This window comes from Stenella coeruleoalba (assembly GCF_951394435.1).
Source record: "Stenella coeruleoalba genome assembly, chromosome: 16".
NCBI classification, from domain to species: domain Eukaryota; kingdom Metazoa; phylum Chordata; class Mammalia; order Artiodactyla; family Delphinidae; genus Stenella; species Stenella coeruleoalba.
Genome location: NC_137162.1, coordinates 13,732,738 through 13,745,595, shown reverse-complemented (window position 1 = coordinate 13,745,595; position 12,858 = coordinate 13,732,738). Strand labels below are relative to the sequence as shown.

General features: G+C 39.9%; 1 protein-coding gene across 2 annotated transcripts in view; it reads right to left on the bottom strand.

Annotated features, from left to right (window-relative positions):
• The window catches only part of SHTN1 (shootin 1), a gene marked incomplete at its 3' end in the record, with an annotated part of 157,797 nt that extends 144,939 nt beyond the window's left edge, over positions 1–12,858 (bottom strand). For both annotated transcript variants that reach the window (XM_079899745.1, XM_079899747.1), the window contains exon 1: positions 12,465–12,858. The remainder of the gene's footprint in view (positions 1–12,464) is intronic.

Genomic DNA, 12,858 nt, shown 5'->3' with positions numbered 1-12,858 from the left:
TGACATAAGATGGGGAACTGGAGGCATCAGTGCTGTTCAATTCCATTTGACCCCTAAGAACTACCTTGAGTCTCCACCACCACTTCCAATGGTCCATGTAAACCATCCCCACTTCAAAAACAATCCTAGCAACTGCTCTCACACATTGCTGCCACAATCGAAGAGGTGATCACTACTAAGCAACTTGGATTTGTAAGGACCACTGCAAAAACATGGGGTCATGGAAAAATCAGGCAGGAAGTCTGATTTTTCTTTTGTAGTCCCAGCTCTAAGATATGAATAGTAAAGTAGCAACAGCTATTATTTATGCACTGTTTACTATGTCTTAGGCACTAGGTTCAGCATTTTACAAACATTTACAAAATGTGTCTAGATTAGAGCAGTGGTTCTCAAACTTTAGAGCATCAAAATCACCTGGAGGGCTTGCTAAAACACAGATTACTAAACCTCAGCCCCAGGAGTTCTGATTCAGCAGGTTTGGGATGAGACCTAAGAATATGCATTTCTAACAAGTTCCCCGGTAATGCTGAAGCTACAACTCAACCACACTTTGAGGACCACTGGATTAGATCATCTGGGTACTTTCCAGCTCTGATACTCTGTCTGAACGCAAACCCCAATTCACATCCTAAGGCCCAACACTGAGACCTAGAATTGAACCCTTATCTATGAAATGGAAACACACTCACGGACAGAGAACAGACTTGTGGTTGCCAAGGGGGAGGGGGTTGGGGGAGAGATGGAGCGGGAGGTTGGGATTAGCAGATGTAAGCTATTATATACAGAATGGATAAACAACATGGTCCTACTGTATAGCACAGGGAGCTATATATTAATATCTATGATAAACCTTAATGGAAAAGAATATTTTTAAAAGAATGTATATATATATGTATAACTGAATCACTTTGCTATATAGCAGAAATATTGTAAATCAACTATACTTCAATAAAAATAAATAAATAGATGAAAGAAAGAAAGAAAGAGAGAAAGACAGACCTGAACCCTGAAAATTCTCAATGTACTTGTCACAATCCCCCATGACCTCCATCTGGTCCAAATAAAAGGTTTCTCTTTAAATGTGAATCCAGCAAAGTCAATGCAAGGGCACCTGAGGTATCTGTGGTGACCCTCTGCAGTGGGGAAGGCACAAACCAAGTCCCAGCTCCCCAAGCACATAGCAATTTTCTTAATAATAAATTCCTGATCATCAGAAGCAGGGCCACCAGTCAATCAGAGACACATTCAACAAAGCACCCTAGCCCTTCATTAATCTCTGTCTTTTCACACTACAAAAAGGCTGATATTGTACATTAGAGCCTTTTCCTCCCACCACAAACAGAGGGCCTGGCCTGCTATGATAAGAAAGCACAATACTAAAATGTATCAGGACCTTACAGTGCTTTAAAATTTACAAAGCATTACCAAACCCATACTTTCATTAAGGTTTCATAACAATATTCTGAAGTAGGTATTATTATTGTTTTATAGCTGAGGCAACGAAGGCTCAGATAGGCTTGATGATCTGGCTAAAGCCCCACAGTTAATGAGAAACAGAACTGGAACTAGAACCCAGTTCTCCTGCCTCTGAGCCTAGGCATATTTCCACTGCCTCTTGATCCAAATTAGGGAAAAGTTCATATTAAAATTTATCTTCCTGACTCCCTTCTTCCTTAGCATATTAGCAAGAATGAATCATTATGGGTAACTACACGAAGAACTCTAATTGCAGGTCTCTGAAAATGGAGAAGTTTAATTACATAGTTACGTATGTGATTTATCAACCAGTTTTGATCATTGACAATTCTCTTTGAAGAATTCTTTTCCTCTAAAAATTAAAATAATATATTTTAAAATCTGCCCTGGAATGCTTTGTTTTCATTCAAATAAAGAGATGACTATTTCTTATAAGTGTCATGATTTCTAGGCAATTGGTCTAATGTCAGACAGGCATTAATTCCTGGTAGATTTATCATGATTAGGTCTGAAACTACAGAGGCTTTATTTAGAACACTAGTCATTTTCTGGACAAAGCGAACTAACAGAAACTTGTCTGAAGTAGAAGGGGGCATTCTTTAAGAAACTCTAAACCTTCCATTCCTAACTCTCTTGGGCAGGAATCTCCTCCAAATACCACCCATCTTGAATGATGCTGGCACAAATTTGGTTTTGCCCTAGGGAGGGAAAAGCTGATGGGCCATCATGTCAAAGGACAGAAAATGTCAAAGTTCTCCAGTACTACTGAGGCAGGCCAAGAATGAGGAATGAGCCTGATGTTCACAAAAGCAAGGTCAGGGCTTTGAATCAGGACTGGGTCTCAGGGACTCCGACCAACACCTGAAGCAGTCTGCAACAATACTGCCAATCTGCCTCTGAATTCCCCAAGAGGGTTAGGCTCCTGCTAATCCTTTCCCCCAGGTCCCAAGAGGGCCAGTCTTGACCATCTTCTGTTTTCTACTTTACCAGTAACCACAGGCATCACTGCTCAGAGAAGTTAATTAAAAATAGCACAGCTTATACATGGTAGAATCAAGATTCAAGCACAAGTAGAATCTCATTTATTTAGTCCACAAATACTCAAATTTTCTAAGTGCCAGACACTGAGCTAGGTGATGGGTAGAATAACATGAGCTTTAAAAGTGTCATCAGGAAATGGAAAAGGGACTGTGGTTGCGGGCTCAGGAGAAAGCAGGGCTGCCAGCAGAAGACAGAACATGGAGGATATACGAAGACCACTCATATTTCCTTATGTTAAAACTGCTCCTGCATGCAGACAAACTCTGCTGGTACGGAAAGCAGCTTGTCCTGCCTTTTCCCCCTTCTACTACATCCTCCTCAAAGACTACTTGATTTGCCACAGCCCAGGCAGGATTTCCTCTACCTGGGGAGAAAACTATACACTAGGCAAGAAGTAGGCTCTTGGAGAGGTGGGTTGCTCTTCTACACTCCAGAGCTCGCTTTAGAGCAGTCACTTACTAATAGTACACTATAAAGTGGCAATTTACCAAACAGTACTAACTTAGAGCCTGGTCCTTGAAGAGTTAACACACCTCCCTCCAGAGGTGCCTAACTAACTTCTTGCCAAGACAGTCTAAAAGGAGATCTGTCCAATGCACTACAATTCTTCCAAGCTGTGCAAGGCTTCTGCTGCCTTCATATAAGGTATCAAAAATGGAGATGCAGTGGCCTGGGGGACAAGAGGACTGGGTTCTAGTGCTGGCTCTGCCAATTGAGTCACTCTGTAACGAATCCTTTCCCCTTTCTGTGTGTTTGCCCAACTTTGAAATGAAGGCAGTGGGATTTTAATTTCTAAATATCCTTCCAACTTTGACATCTAAGACAATTGTTCTTCTCTTTTGGGATCACAGATTCCTTTCAGAAATCTGCTAAATGATCATCTCCCCACAAAACTATGCCTACAATTCCATGGAAAATTCATGGAATTTCTGAAGTTCAAACTAATATTCTTAGTCTAGTATGGACTTTGAAGTCAGCTAGGTCTGGGATTGAACCCTGGTGATATCCACCCCCCATCCCTCATCCTTTCCCTCCCCCTCTTTCCATGTATAAGTCTCTTACCTTTGGGTCTCATCCAGAAAAATGTCACCAGTGACACCTACCTTGAAATATTGCTATAAGACTGAGAAATAATTACAGACAAGTGTCTGTCCATACTTTGTCCTTTCAGGCTCAAATGTGACATTTGGCCAAGATTGTGAGATCTCCCTAAGAGAGTGTGATTGAGAAATCAAAATGTTGCCCTTTTTTAAGGTGCTTAAAAAAAAAAAAAAGGTAATGGCACCTGTCATGGGTGCTCAGAGAATGTTAGCTTTCTTTCTTTCCCACAATAACCAGCAGTCATCTGTGCACTTCAGGTGTTCCACAAATGTTGTTGCTTGACTGTGAATACTATCTTAAAATTCCCTTCTCTGTCAAGTTGTTCTGGCGATGGGAGATCTTTCCTCACACTCAACTGGACTATTTCAAGTCTCCAAACATCTCTTTGTGTCCAGTCTCTCCTTCTATATCTCATCCTACTTAGCACTGTCACATTAATCTTCCAAAAATGAACACTTATTGTGACATGCCTCACAGCTCACAAACTTTTAATAATCTACCATGTTTTTAAGCATTTCACTAATTTCCTCAAGTGAAATAATAATGGCAGCTCACTTTATTGAGCTCTTACTATATGGCAACCACCGACTAAGTGAATACATTATTTCATTTAATCCTCTGAACATGCCTACAGGCAATTTAGTATATAGAAGGTTAAGAGTATAATCTCTAAAGTTTGCTTGAGCTCTGATTCCACCACTTACTGGCTATATAATCTTGGACAAGTCATTTAACCTCTGTGTCCTTCACTTTCTCATGTAGAATGGAGATAATTATAGAAAATGGCTTATAGAATACCGCAACAAATTTAAGGCAGGAGCAGACAGAAGAATCCAATTGTCATCTATAAAGCCAGACATGCCCATGATTTGCAAACACATTTTTAAAATGCCATTACTAAATTCTGTTTGTTTGGGATAATGTAGTTACTTTTTATAAAACCATGATTTATTTTAACATGTAATAGGTTTATCATTTTCAAATGAGCTAATAAATATATTTTTGAAATGTCTGCCTTTTCATTTCTAATAAGGTAACTATCAATAGATATAATCCACGTAACTAAATCTCTTTGGAGTACTCAATATTTTTTAAGAGTGTGAAAGCTTCCTGAAGAAAAAGATATAAGAATCACTAGTGTGAAGTATAAGAAAATGACGGAGGGTAACATTTTGATTTCTCAATCACACTCTCTTAGGAAGATCTCACAATCTTGGCCAAATGTCACATTTGAGCCTGAAAGGACAAAGTTAAAACTGCTGTGTTGAATGTCATTGGAGATTACTGTGGGTGGTGGCAGGGAATCATCAATGGACTTCCTGAAGATCCACAGGAAGTGACTCTCCCTTACAAGCACTCTTTACCAGTGACTCTCTGGTAAACTTCTCAGGGTATGGGAAAAAAAAAGGAAAGAAAAAGAAAGAAAAAAGAAATGGCTTTATAGAGATATGAAGATCAAAGAAGATGACAGATAGTTAGATAATTTATATATAAAATTTAGAACAGTATCTGCCGCATGGCAAGTGCTAAACAGATATGAACTATAAGAGCTATTTTTATTTTGCTCATTTTACAAATGAGGAAACTAAGGCCCATGTAAGTTATAAAGCAACATTGCCCAAAGCCAGTTACCCCTCCAAAACTGTGTATTGGCAAGCCAGTGTCCTCTCCGATGGTTTGAATTATTTGCCCTTCCTTCGAAGTCTTCCAGAATCTAACTCCAACTTACACTGTTGGGTACTTATACAATTCTTTCTTCCCACCTAAATTTATTCTCCAACTTCTGAATGCTGGGGCATTTACTTCTCAAAGGCAGAGACTGGAATTGTCTAGATCATCAATGTATTTCCAGTACCTATCACTACCTAGGTCAGAGCATATAGAAACAGCTCTGCTCAACAAATTTTAAATATTTGTTAAATAAACTTAAATTACATCTCCATTTAACCCTCACCATTCATTGGTTTACAATGCCAATTATCTTTTTTATATCTTTCAGCAGTCAATAAATATTTATAGAGGTACTATCATATACCAGGTACCACATTAGACAATTTTTCTTTATATTTCCCATTTTATCTAACATAATACCTACATGCTACCTACTGGGAGCTCAATAGTTGTGTAAAGATTATAAAATGGAACCATTCTCCTCCTCAGACCACATGAGAAGGCAATTGCAACAAAACATCACCTAAGAAGTACTCTAGCCAAATATGTCTAATTTCCAGTTCACAGGAAAGATGAGGGATTGAGCAACAAGTTAAATGACACCATGAGGAAACCAAAACATGGCGACTGTCCCTTGGCCTTAATACTTTAGGAAGGGCATTTCAGATGGCTTCATGTTTGCATGTTTCAGCGCTGGAGCATAGGAATAGACTCTGGCATCCACTGTCAGATGTTCATCAGCTACCACAACATCAAGTCTCTTCAGTAGGTCATTCTTTGGTAAGGAAATTACATCCACAAATTCTCTATCTCATGGCTTTGGCTCAGGCCTTAACATTTTCAGAATCATCTTCATTGATAGTTACTGTCATGATGTGTGTGGTACAATTTGAAAAATCCACAATGCATTTCATTCTATAAGGCAGCTGGCCTAGACTTCCCAAAAGTCAGTATCATGGGGGGAAAAAAGAAATCAGACAACTGTTCTAGATTAAAAGAAACAAAAGTGATATAATAACCAAATACCATGCAATAACCCAGATTTGATCCTGGATTTAAAAATATATATAAGACATTGTTGAGACAAATTGGGGAAATTTTAATACATAATGGATTCAGGTAATATTACAAAAATATTATTAATTATCTTAGATGTGCTAATGGTATTATAGTTGTGTAGAAGAATGTCCTTAGGAGATACATTCTGAAGTGTATAGGGAACAAGTGTCATGATGTTTGCAACATATTCTCAAATGGTTCGGAGGAGGGCAAAAGGATAGTGAAGTATATAGAGAAAGTCAGAACAATAAAACATGCAAGAAAATGTTTTTTAAAAGGGAGATTTTCATGAGATGACTTATGAAATCAAAGGGACTCAAATATACTGTCTTAATGAACTAACTTTGAGATTCCAGTCAGTCAATCAGTCAACAAAGGTTGAAGTGTATACCACGTATCTGACCTAGGAATAGCAATCCAAACAGTTAAAACAAACTCAAAAGAACAATGAGAACTCTCAATCTTTCGGATATTTTTAAATTTAAGAACAATAATAATTAAAGCACTTTATTACATTTTTAAAAAGCAGACAGTTCAGCCAATGCTTCTACCCACTGAGGGAAGTGTTAGGAAAGGTAACTGTTCATCAAGGTTACAGGATACAAGATAAATATGTATACAAGAGGTACAAACTTCTACGTATAAAATAAATAAGCTACAAGGATATAATGTACAGCACAGAGAATATAATCACTATTTTATAATAACTTTAAATGGAGTATATAATCTATAAAATTTTGAATCATTATGTTGTACACCTGCAACTAATATAATACTGTAAATCAACTAACCTCAATTTAAAATAATAATAATAATAGAGAGAAAAAGAGATTAATATACAAAAGAAACAATTGGACTCCCAGTCCAATCCCATCCACTACCCTGAGTAGACAGGAGACCACCCCTCTGCTACCTCAGGTTTTCTTTTTTCCCGATATACTGAATCAGAAGAACTATGAATTGGAAGACACAAGGCACAACTAAAGGCAAAAAGGAATAAGTGAAAGTCTGCATCCTGGTCAGTAAGATTTCCACTCCTCTTCCCACACTTAACTGCCAAAAATCTTGACAGCTATCTATGCCTATACCCTCTAGTTAGGATATTGGAAAATTCTTCTCTGAAAAATCTGACATTAAAGAAAGGACCTGGGCTTCCCTGGTGACGCAGTGGTTGAGAATCTGCCTGCCAATGCAGGGGACACGGGTTCGAGCCCTGGTCTGGAAAGATCCCACATGCCGCGGAGCAACTAGGCCCGTGAGCCACAACTACTGAGCCTGCGTGTCTGGAGCCTGTGCTCCGCAACAAGAGAAGCCGCGATAGTGAGAGGCCCGCGCACCGCAATGAAGAGTGGCCCCCACTCGCAGCAACTGGAGAAAGCCTTCGCACAGAAACGAAGACCCAACACAGCCATAAATAAATAAATATTTTTTTTAAAAAAAAAAGAAAGGACCTAAAGATACTGATATTCAGTGGTCCTTAACAAAATATCCCCTCCAGATAACCATGTGGTAAATCTCAATATCAACAAGCCCCATCCATGCACAGAAAGCTTCCAATCAGGTTTTTAGTGTCCTAATACTAAGTATGAGCAATCTAACAGAATAAAAGAGATAGAAGAAACTTCAAACAAATTATCATTAATATTCTCAGAGATAAAAGAGAGTGTATTCTTGAAACAATAACAGGATATTACATTTTTTTAAAATTTAGAGCAACACTGTCCAAAAGAACTCTCTGTGATGAAATATTCCACATTTGCACTGTCCAATATGGTATGTACCAGCTACATGTGGCCATAGATCACTCAAAATGTAGCTAATACAACTAAGGAACTCAATTTTAATTATACTTAATTTTAATTTAAGTAGCCACATGTGACTAGTGGATGCCATACTGTATAGTTCAGATTTAGAAAATCGAACACAGTTCTTGGATATTAAAAATGCAATAGCCAAGGGCTTCCCTGGTGGCGCAGTGGTTGAGAGTCAGCCTGCCAATGCAAGGGACATGGGTTCGTGCCCTGGTCCGGGAGGATCCCACATGCCGCAAAGCGGCTGGGCCTGTGAGCCATGGCCGCTGAGCCTGCGTGTCCGGAGCCTGTGCTCCGCAACGGGAGAGGCCACAGCAGTGAGAGGCCCGCATACCGCAAAAAAAAAAAAAAAAAAAAAGAAAAATGCAATAGCCAAAATGAAAATCTTAGCAGAATGAAATCTTCTAATCTTATATTAGAAGATAAAGTTGCCCAGGCACTGTCCCAAGCACTTTATAACACATTAACTCATCCAAAACACCAAGTGACAGAAAATAGGAAAGATAAGAAAATTACAAGATCAGTCCAGGAGATCCAATATCCAAATAATAGGAATTCCAGGAAAATGGCCAGAGGGAAAGGAGAGAAAGAAATTATCAAAGAAATAATTCAAGATAATTTCCCAATGAAGGATATGAAAGGCCCACTGAGTACCAGCACAATGGCTATAAAAAGACCTACTTCAAGCAAACTTTTTTGAAAGTTCAAAATACCAGGATAAAGAAGAGATCATAAAAACTTCCAGAGAGAAATAACAATCACATTTAAAAAAAAAAATTACAAGTCAGAAGAGCATTAGATTTAACAGCAACACTGGAGCTTAGAAGGCAATAAAGCAATGTCTTCAAAATTCTGAGAAAAGGCAGTTCCAACCTAGAATTCTACACTCAAGTAAATAATCATGTAAGTGTAAAGGTAGAATAGGGCCACTTTCAGACATGTAAACTCTCAACAACAAAAAATTACGTCCATGTGCCATGTCTCAAGGAGCCACTGAAGGAAGTGCTCTACCAAAACAAGGGCGTAAATCATCAAAGAAGCAGCAGGAAAAGAGAATGATTCCCAGGACAATAGCAAAGAAAAATGCTAGGAAAACAGCTGTGTCACCAGTTTAGAGAGTCAGCAGTCCCCATTAGAGCTGGACAGAAACACCAAGACAGATGTCTCCAAAAATAAGCAAGGAACTGGGAGAATATTTGATGCATATGAGCTAACTGGAAGATTTACTCTCATGGCAGACTTTAAAATGAATTCGTGACTAGTACACAGAGAACCAATTAAACAAAAAATGTTTAAAAAACAATTACCTCCACAGAAAACAAAAGTTGTACCCCAAAAAATGGATTCATAATATATAAACAGCTCAACTATGAATAGGGTTTATATTGCCATAATAATGTAAATACTAAATGCTGGTCTAGCCCCCGCAAAAAATTAAACTAAACTGTGAGTATTGGAGGAGAGGAACTATGGACATATAAAGGAGATGAAGGGGAGGAATTAAGAAGTAAAAGAAAACATTCAAAAGAATTTAAGGTGGTTACAGCTTGAGAATGAGGGCAGGGGACTGCTCTTTTACAAAAAGCCTTGACATTTTAACTTTTTATCACTTTGAAAATAAATATAAATCTGTTTAGTTTTAAAAGAGATCCTAAATGATCTATAAGATTAATAATCAATCCAGAAAAGAGAAGAAACAAACTATGTTTTTCAGTACCTTCAGGGAATTTATGTTGTATGCAGTTTCAACACCAATTCCTTGAGAAGTTAGCACACAGAAGAGTCTCAGACGTATCATATCCAGTAGTAGACATTAAATTACCCAGACTAACTTTCAAAAACTGTGAGTGGGAATATAAATTCGTTTAATCTTTGGGCAGTACCATTAAACTTATTAAAATACATATTGTTTGACCCAATAATTCCACTTTCAGAAATACCAGTATAGGTGCAGAGACACAAGAATGTTCTCAGAAATATATTTGTAAAGGCAAAAAAAATAAAAAAGAGGAGGAATACAAATTTCCATCAATAAGTGAATGGCTAAGCAAACTATGATACATCCACACTATAAAATTTAGAGAAGTTAATAAAATAGTCCTATAAGCAGTGACATAACAGGATCTCAAAGATATACTGTGTTACATGAAAAGAAAGTCACAAAACAATATGTATAATATGAACCTATTTATGTCAAGGGAAAACAAGAACTTTAACAAAATGTATGACTGAGAGTGTGTGTATGTGTGCATGTGTGTTTGTAAAAATACATTTAAAAAATGCTCTGGAGGGCTTCCCTGGTGGCGCAGTGGTTGAGAGTCCGCCTGCCGATGCAGGGGACACGGGTTCGTGTCCCGGTCCGGGAGGATCCCACATGCCGCGGAGCAGCTGGGCCCGTGAGCCATGGCCGCTGAGCCTGCGCGTTCGGAGCCTGTGCTCCGCAACGGGAGAGGCCACAACAGTGAGAGGCCTGCGTACCGCAAAAAAAAAAAAAAAAAAAAAAAAAAAAAATGCTCTGGAGACACCAAACTGTTGAAAGTGTGTCCTCTGTTCTACCAATTTGCAAAGAGGATTCTCCTACTCTATGTCACGTACTCCACATCCAACATCTCAGTGAATCTTCACAAAAATTACAGTTATATAATTTTGCCCAGGTGAAGATCTAGTCAGAAGTTGATGCTTAGGACCTAAAGACAAGGTTTTGTTCAAAATGGAAAGAGGCTAATTAATATTTGTTGAGTTCATAGTTGGGCACTATGTTAAACACTTTACATCTAGGTTGAAAAAGTAATATATTTCTATTTTACAGATGAGTATTCTGATTGAAAGGGGTTGAGTAATTTGTCTAAGTTCACATGACTAAATGAAAGACGGAGACGGAATTCAAAGCCCAAGTTTTCTTACTATGGCCAGATTGTGGGGGTCTATGTGACGACTGGGATACCTGCTGCAGGACCTTGCCCTGAGTTACTTGGAATCAGCTCCCCACTCTGCCATGACCTTCCTGGCTAAGAAAACCTACTGAGCTAAAACTGGACCCAACTCCTTAATCAGAACCTAGAGAAGCAGCCTGACCACTGAGTCACTTATATTTGTCTCAGAATTACAAAAACATCTCCTATGGCTATAGTAGACATCACTAAGGATTGGCACACTTTTCCAACTGAGTTTTAATGAGGCCTTAGAATTCTCTGCAACTTAGTATGGCAGGCAGCCACCATCAATCAATCAGAGTTAGAACCAGAACTGAAACTTATTTGCCACCTTCCCTCTTTTTTTTTCTCGGCTTGTATTTTCCTTTTTTTGGGGGGGGGGGTGGTCATTTTGCAGTCAACCATACCTGTCATTTTATTTTTTATTATTTATTGGCCATGCTGCACAGCATGTGGGAATCTTAGTTCCCCAACCAGGGATCGAACCCGTGCCCCCTGCATTGGAAGCACAGAGTCTTAACTACTGGACCGCCAGGGAAGTCCCCCTTGCCACCCTCCCTCGTCTCTGAACAGACATGTTCATAGGAAGATCAGGAAAAGAATCTTAAAATGAAATAATGCTTTTGTTTAGAAAGGAGTGCTGGTATCGGTGCATTAACTTACCCCTAGCCTCCATCACTGATGAGATCAAGAACAAGCCTACCTATTTTCCATTATCACCACCTGTAGCCTAATTTCAGATCTCAATACCTAACTTCAAGAGTCACTAACATTTCTCCTCTGTCTGCACCCGCATGATCCAGGAACTCAACTTTCCTCCCATTGCTGCCCTACCAAAAAATCTCCCGTTTGCCTACAGAATGAAGATATTTAGCTTGGTATTCAAGACCTTTCTTAATCAGGCTACTTTTCTAGCCTCATCTTTCACCTCTACTCAAGGCGCACTCCCGCCCCACCTCCTTTCACTCCATTTCATTTTATTCCCTCTCCCCTCCCATTCCTCCCCGGACTGCCTTTGCTCACCCCTCTGGGCTTGCTCTCCATAGCATCAAGTGACATCTGGGATGGAAACATTAAACTTGCATTTAGCTCTTCCCTGGAACGGACTAAGTCTGGCCCTAAGTAAAATGGGCTAGATGAACTTCCCTACGGACCACCTATCTAACCGACGGCAGTCTTACTAACAAACGGGAAAAAAGGAAAACAAAGCAAAACCCAGACACTCACTGTTAGGCACCTTTAGCAAACTCCTCACTCCTGCTTCTCTCCTTCCAAGAGGAAGTGGGCCCACGACTCGGGCCCAGCCTGTGTTGCTGCTCAGAACCCAGAGCACTGGTCTGGAGGATGGAAAGAAAGATGGCGTCCGGCTTACCTCCCTCTCCTTTCTCACGAGCTGAGCAGCTGGGTGGAGACGGGGGCTCCAGGGGTGGCGGCCGCACCTCCTCATGCCAGTTCCTGCTGCTCCACAGCCCTGGTCACTGCTGACCTCTTCAGAGCCCGACTTCCGAGGAGGGCGTTTCCATTATTTCTGCCCATGCCGCGCAACAGGGCGCCACAGGCAGGCTCAGCTGAGGTCAAGGCCTCTGGAGCCAAAGCGTCAAACCAGGTCCAACTCTCCACTTTCCTGGCAGCTGGCACCGCATGCGAGTGCGTCCTAGGCCCGTCGACTGGCAAGAGCAGCAAGGGGTGAGGAGTGAGACGTGAGGTCTTGACAGATAAACAAGAAGCCCAGAGGCCCGGTAACTCCTTCACGCCCTCCCGCCGCG